This window comes from Epinephelus moara, chromosome 1, assembly GCF_006386435.1.
Source record: "Epinephelus moara isolate mb chromosome 1, YSFRI_EMoa_1.0, whole genome shotgun sequence".
Classification (NCBI taxonomy): domain Eukaryota; kingdom Metazoa; phylum Chordata; class Actinopteri; order Perciformes; family Serranidae; genus Epinephelus; species Epinephelus moara.
In genome coordinates this window covers 9,632,727-9,639,439 of record NC_065506.1, presented here as the reverse complement: position 1 = coordinate 9,639,439, position 6,713 = coordinate 9,632,727, and the positions used below count along the sequence as shown (strand labels likewise).

Here is a 6,713-nt window from a genome sequence, read left to right as displayed (position 1 = left end):
TTTGCACAGATACAAAATCAGAAAATTACACAATTTTACAATGAGCATAAGTTGTTCTAATGCTCAATTCACTGTTTGAAGCTATGCACTGTCAGTGTGCGCAGCTAGAGCTATGTTTGCCAGGTACAATACCCTTCAAATAACACACAGAAAGCACAGAATAATTTCTAGCTAAAGTTTGCCCCAATAAATACGCTGTAATTGTCTCTTGCATTTTTATTTATTAAGTCATATTTATAAGTCATAGCACATGATTGACTAAAATATTTATGCCTGCACAGTTTTGTAGAAGTGATAAACTGATTCAGGTTGAGGTAATTAAAACATTTGAGAGGTGATTTGGAGCAGATTTTTACATGAATTATAAATACCCTGTTAAATGTAAGAGTGCTTCGTTTCTCTGCCAGCGTTTATTGACTTATTTTGAAAGTCATTACCGGAAACGGCTCTCCTTTTCATCGTCAGCTCTCGCTCACACCTCGCGTGCGCTGACAGTCCCTTCGCGAGCGCAGGCTGTGTGTGACGACTTTTGTCAACGCTTCAGCCCGGCGTCTTGTTCTTCGGATTTTTCCGTTTTTAAAATAACTTCAGCCCTATTGAGTGTTTTGAAGACGTGATAAATGACATGAGAAACTGCAAGTGAACACGAATTAAGTTTTTTCTCTCCCTCCGTTCTCCCTTGGTTCATGTGGTTGACTGAATTTGAGCGTCCATCCTAGGTTGTCACTGCGGTATGTAGCTACTTTTTTTCAATTTCATACTGGGTCCAGTTTGTGTGTAACAGTGGGTTGAAGTTTTGGAGGCATTGGGCATCAGGAATCTTTGAGTCTACAGGAGGACACCAGAAACCGCGACTGCTGACAGAAAAAGTCCTCAAAGTGAGCCCAGGAAAAAGGTTAATCTATAGAAACAAGCTAGGCTATGACGTTACAATGCTATAAAATCATTGGCCTATTAAATGTCTGATATTCATGTGCATCTCCATTTGTGACCTTAAAATATTTTACTATCATTGTTAAGTAATTATGTTTATTAAATGTTTTGTTTTAGGAATGTATTAGCCTCAATAATTTATGAAATGCGTATCCTGTGAATAATGTGATAATGAGGTGAACCTGATGCTGCCTTTAGGTCACTTAATTTGCATGTAGCTACATAGCTTTTTTACAGTTATAGATGGAGTTGCTAGGCAACATGTAATCAATAATAAGACTGTTCATAGATAAAAATCGGTTTGCATCCCTCCATCGTTCGTGTTAAATGCAGCACCCACGTAGTTATGATCTTATTTATTAATTTATAACATGTTTTTATTTTGATGATTTTGGCGGTGGGGTCATGAAGGCATCCTTATCATTGTTTACAGAGGGCTGAACTTATTCTTGTGTTATGTTCCTCGCCCTCATATGTCTACCCGTATCATGAGATGGTGTTAGATTCATATCGGTAGGTGTTGTAAGTCAGACATGAGTCAGGCAGCAGGGACTTTAAGTCTCTACCTTGCTCCTCTCACAGCTGTATCATGCGGTTTCCTGGCTGTGCCGAGATGCACAATCAAAAGACTTCACTCAGTTAAAAAAAAACACATGGTGTGAAAAAGCCTAAAAAAATCCTGGGCATTGCACCGGTTTAGACATTTGTAAACCAGCACATGCACCGATCGCTTGATGTCTGAAACTGAAAGTGAAGCGGAGGGATTTTTTCTAAATGCCCCATCCCTTGAAATGCAAATATTGCAGTGGATGTGTGACTCATTGCAAAAAAACTTCTCTTTTGTGCTGACTTCATTTTTCATAATGAGGAAAAGAAAGCCCCTGGTGGCCAACTGAGCCTCGTGACCCACACCTAAGGCCACTATAAACATGCTGGCTTTTGTGTGTGTGTGTGTGTGTGTGTGTGTGTGTGTGTGTGTGTGTTGTTTTATTGATTTGTTCGTAGCCCCAAAGGAAATATCTGCAGCATTCCACCTGCTCCTCCAATTTCCTCACAGACAAAGCAAGATACAGATAAAGGAATACATACACACTAACACGCACACTGCATCACTATGGTGCTATTGCAAAGAATGCAAGAACATAACACAAATGTAGCCTAGGGAAAATTCCACAGCCACAATATTATGTCTAGTCTTCCACGTCAAGTTGAAACCTTTGTGTGCAGGGGACTTTGATGCTCATTCCTGCTTTGACACAGCTCTGCTGGGTTTTGTTTGTTTGTTGCATCTGGTAAGAAGAAACGTCTGAGGTATTATGAATACTTTCCATTGCGTGTTATGAGTCTCACTTTCAGAAGCTTCCTCAGTGTTTGCTCAGTGTATGACTGTAACCTGCCTTTTTCACGCACAAGTCCTGAAGTGTTCATATGCTGTAAATCAACATGTAAACCAGCAGCCATAGCATGCAAGGCTCTCCTTGTGCCTCAGGAAAACAAACTCAAATCTTATCTTGTAACCATGTTGGCAGCAATGCACAACATTGTAGCACCGAGCAGTCTTCTCACAGCAACAGCTTTTGCAGAAAGATGTCTGAGGTTAATGTGTTACTTCAGCACTAAAAGTGAAAGACTGTTTCCTCACCAGTTTCCTCAACATAACTGGCTTGCGTATTACTGTACAAACACTTTGAGTGGACGGAAATTGACGGTGTGGTGGCAGAATGGTTTCATTGCAGCTTGGTTCACCACTGCCTGCTACAACACTTATTGTACAGTACTGGACCTATTTAAAAAAAATTGTTTCGCTTAGAGAACACGGGAAAAAGAGCTCAAAATGAAACATAATAAAGCAAAATGCAATTTGAAAATATAAATGTTCAAACTGGTCTGTAACATCCATCCTTTCTTTGTCATTTTGGCTGAGTGTTTTCGGAGGATGAGAGCTATTTGTATGTGTATCCATGTGTGTGTCTTTTGACCACTGGCTTAAACAGCCTCCAAACCAGCCAGCGGTCTTTGACCCTTATTCACGCTTGCTGTCACTTCATCTCTAAGGCCTGTCAACAAAGAGCAGCTTTTGTTCTTTGAATTACGCTTCCATGCACATTCTTTACTCCTTCACTCTGCTGCTTGTAGAGGAGTGGAGTACATTCAAAATTAGCCATCAAAATTAAACTCTTGCAAGACAAAATCTAAGCTACAAGTTCAGTCTACTGTGAGTGCATGTGCAAGATAATGATGTAAACTTTTCTTTGTGTCAGGCTTAGCTGAACCAAAAAAGTTCAGTGCAAGCAGCAACTTGTTCAAAAGAATCCTGAGACACAAAAAGCACAAATAAAAGAGTCAAAATTTTATTGAGGTGAGGAGTCAGCAACAAAGAAGGACAGACATGAAAAGCAGTTACAGAAAATGTGACATTCAGATGCTGGAACAACCTTAAAAAGGGCAGGAAGTGGTATTTTTTGAAGGTGCTTCACTGCACTGAAAACAGGTCATATATATCACCAAATGTATAGCCAAGGTGCAGCTGTAGCTGAGAAGCCAAATCAACCTCTTGACATTCACAGTAAAATCTGACAATTATATTTTAACTATCTTTGTATTTTGGACAACTAAAGCCTGTGGCATCTTATTAGACAGTTTGTGACATGCAAGCAGCTCTGTGAGGCTAATGCACAACAGTGCTTTGAGTTGAAAGCAAATGTCAGCATGCTAAGGTCCTCACTGTGACAGTGCTAACATGCTAATGTTAACCATCTTAGTTTTGTGTATTAGTGTGCCACCATTTGCTAACATGCTGATCATACCACTAAACGCAAAGTATAGTTTTGTGAATCTTTGGTCATAAACCAAACAAAGCACTCGGCAAATTAAAATGTTGAATAATGGTGCTTGTAAAAAAGCACAAAAAAAGTACAAAATCACCAAAGTCATGTCATGGCAATCCATCCGATACTTTTTCAGACATTTCACCCCAAAAACAAAACGTGCTTCACTGCTTTAGATCTGTAAATGGCTCAGACAAGAGAGGAGTTGATATTTTGCCCACTCTCTGTCACCCTCATCTGCTGTCTGTCTCACACATTGTTTTGGCTGCCATTCTACTTAGCATGCGGTCAGAATAGACTTGTAGAGATGACAGTGTGAGTCAGACCCCTATATGATGCAGAGATGGGAATACACATGAGAAATTTTACTGGAAAACAAAGTGACAGACTGGGAGGTCAGGGGTTGATGGGGCCTGTCTTGTTCACACATGCAAGGGTTGCTGGAGGACTTGAATGCGTTCACACCTAAACACACATCAGGGCTCCATATCATCCTATATGGGTGTAGGCGTGACGAGTGCAGTGAGGCAGTAAGTTTCAAGATGAGTGTGTGCTTGGTAAAAAAAAATGAGACATACTAAGTCTACGGTATGTGAGCAGCGTTCCAGTCCGCATCTCACACACACATCCATTTTTGCCAATCTTTGGCCAGTGCCTCTCACACACCCACTTAGAGGCTGGGAAGTGAAAGAAAAGGGGAAATTCTTGTGCTGAACTGATGCCTGGGCACTGTGCAGGGACAATAGAGAGGGTGTGGGGGTAGAGGGAGAGTTAGCTTACATGTCATGCCACTTCAGCAAGTTAAAACGTTGTGTGAGAGAGGGAGATTATAATGGTCTGAGATGTAGATAATATTTTTATCAAGCCCCACATAAAAGAAAAGTTTTGTTAAATGCACATACATATACACCCTGTACCCTCTACGTAGCGGCAACACTTTTTCACAGACGTTTGTATATGCACATACAAGAAGGTTTTGTGTTGTCGGTGGGGGACATTTTCGCCTTCTCTCAAACATTTGCGGAGAACTGAGCCTTCCACTGTGTGCTCTCACTTGTAGCTTTGGGTGGGGGTGACACTAGCCACTTCCGTCAGTGCAACTATCATCAATACTCTGTCTATAGTCAGAGAGCCATCATGAGAAGGATCTGGTCGGGGCTTATGTGAGTCACACATTAATGCTGTGGGTGAATTCAGCAGCAGTGTGATGCTGAATGACTGTTGTAGGATCTTGTTGTTGAATTATGTGTCATCACCCTAACCCAAAACTCAACTGCGTAGTCCTGATTTGGTCTAAATTTAGCCAATGTGTTTTTAAATATGCGCTGCTATCACCAAACCCAGGCAGTTTAACACCATTTCTGATAACTTTTTTGAAAACATCCCAATTTATATTTATTGTCGTTATCATTCAATTTTCTGTCGGAGGAATTTGAGATTGAGACATCTGAGTCAGAATTCAACTGATCTGTTAAATGAGCTTTAACCACTCTGCAGTTTCAAATTTGAGTTAAAAACAAGATAAGATATTCTCCTTTTTTCCCCACATTTGACTAAATGTCCAGTAGTTAATTTAGAATAACAAGTGAAACAGTAAAAAAAAATTATATGTACAGTTAGACAACATAGATTTTAACTGTAATACATATACTGTGTTTGTATAATAAATTCACATTGCCCACCTTTACTTGATAGGTAGGTTAATGCTGGTCTTTGTACGTCATGGTGTAACCAAAGCAAGTTTCTGCATGTCCTAGCATGATAGACCACAAACCACATTTGTCGGTTGCATAATTGTGTACATACCTAAACCAATTCTGAGCTGTAGACACTATTTTGAAACGCGTGTAAATGTTAACCACTAGTTGTTGTTTTTTAAAAGCTACGGTACAAATATGTGCACAAGAGAAACAGACAGATCACAAAAAACAAAACAGAAAACAAACAAACATCATCACAGAGTATTCAAGCACATATAGAACAGACCACCTGTAGAGGTATGCGCTCCAGGCCAGGTTGACTATTTACATAGTTTATTAATTGGTTCCAGGTTTTATAAAATCTCTAAGTGGAGCTTTTAAGGGGGCTTCAGATTTCTGATTTTCCAGCTCGATGTTCTGCAACATATCTATAATCTAGCTGTGTGATGGAGGGGTTGCATCCTTCCATTCAAATAGAATTGAGAGTGTAGCTAATAGAGAGGTAAAGGCTGGAAGTGAGCACAGAGATTGGAATCATCTGGAACTGAGGATATACCTAAAATAGCAATTAGGCATACTATTACAGCCATAAGGTTTGGAACTGGTGTCAAAAAAGGATGACCAGGAAAGAGACAAGTTTTTGGCAAGACCACCACATATGGTAGAGGGTCACTGGGGTCTGTTTGCACCTGTCATAACTGTATTAAAGGTCCAGTGTGTAGGATTTAGGGGCATCTGTAGAATCTGTAGTTGTGTAGAAATGTTGTGTAATATTCATAACTATGTTTTCATTAATTCATGATCAAATGAAATGAAGAATTCTTGTGTTTTCGTTACCTTAAAATGAGCTGTTTATATCTACATACGAAGGCTTGCCTTGAGCATATATAAGACAAATGAACCCTAGAGTGAGCCATGTCCCATTCCTCACGTGATAGTAGGCTCTCAGATCATTTTCCCATTCCTCTCAAATATGAGATAAGTAAGGGATAATCGCCCGACGAGGTGTCCATTATCAGAAATGAATGGACGACGCGGAGGCTTCGCTTCGCGTCGGACGGTTGCTTCCGCGAAGTCCATTCATTTCTGATAATGGACACCTCGAAGGGCATTATCCCGCTTATACCATGGTCACTTACGAAAGAAATAAATATTAAATCAATTATTAATACGTTAATGTTGTTTTTTACCCTTAAAATCGTAAGTTTTTCACAAGAAGCGGCTGAGTGGACTATTTAATATCTCTCGCTGT

General features: G+C 39.9%; 1 protein-coding gene across 2 annotated transcripts in view; it reads left to right on the top strand.

Annotated features, from left to right (window-relative positions):
* Nucleotides 1-499: 499 nt before the first annotated feature.
* LOC126392797 (adhesion G-protein coupled receptor G5-like) overlaps nucleotides 500-6,713 on the top strand; it is a 22,776-nt gene continuing 16,562 nt past the window's right edge. For both annotated transcript variants that reach the window (XM_050048450.1, XM_050048442.1), the window contains exon 1: nucleotides 500-731. The gene's annotated coding sequence lies outside the window, so the exon portion shown is untranslated. The remainder of the gene's footprint in view (nucleotides 732-6,713) is intronic.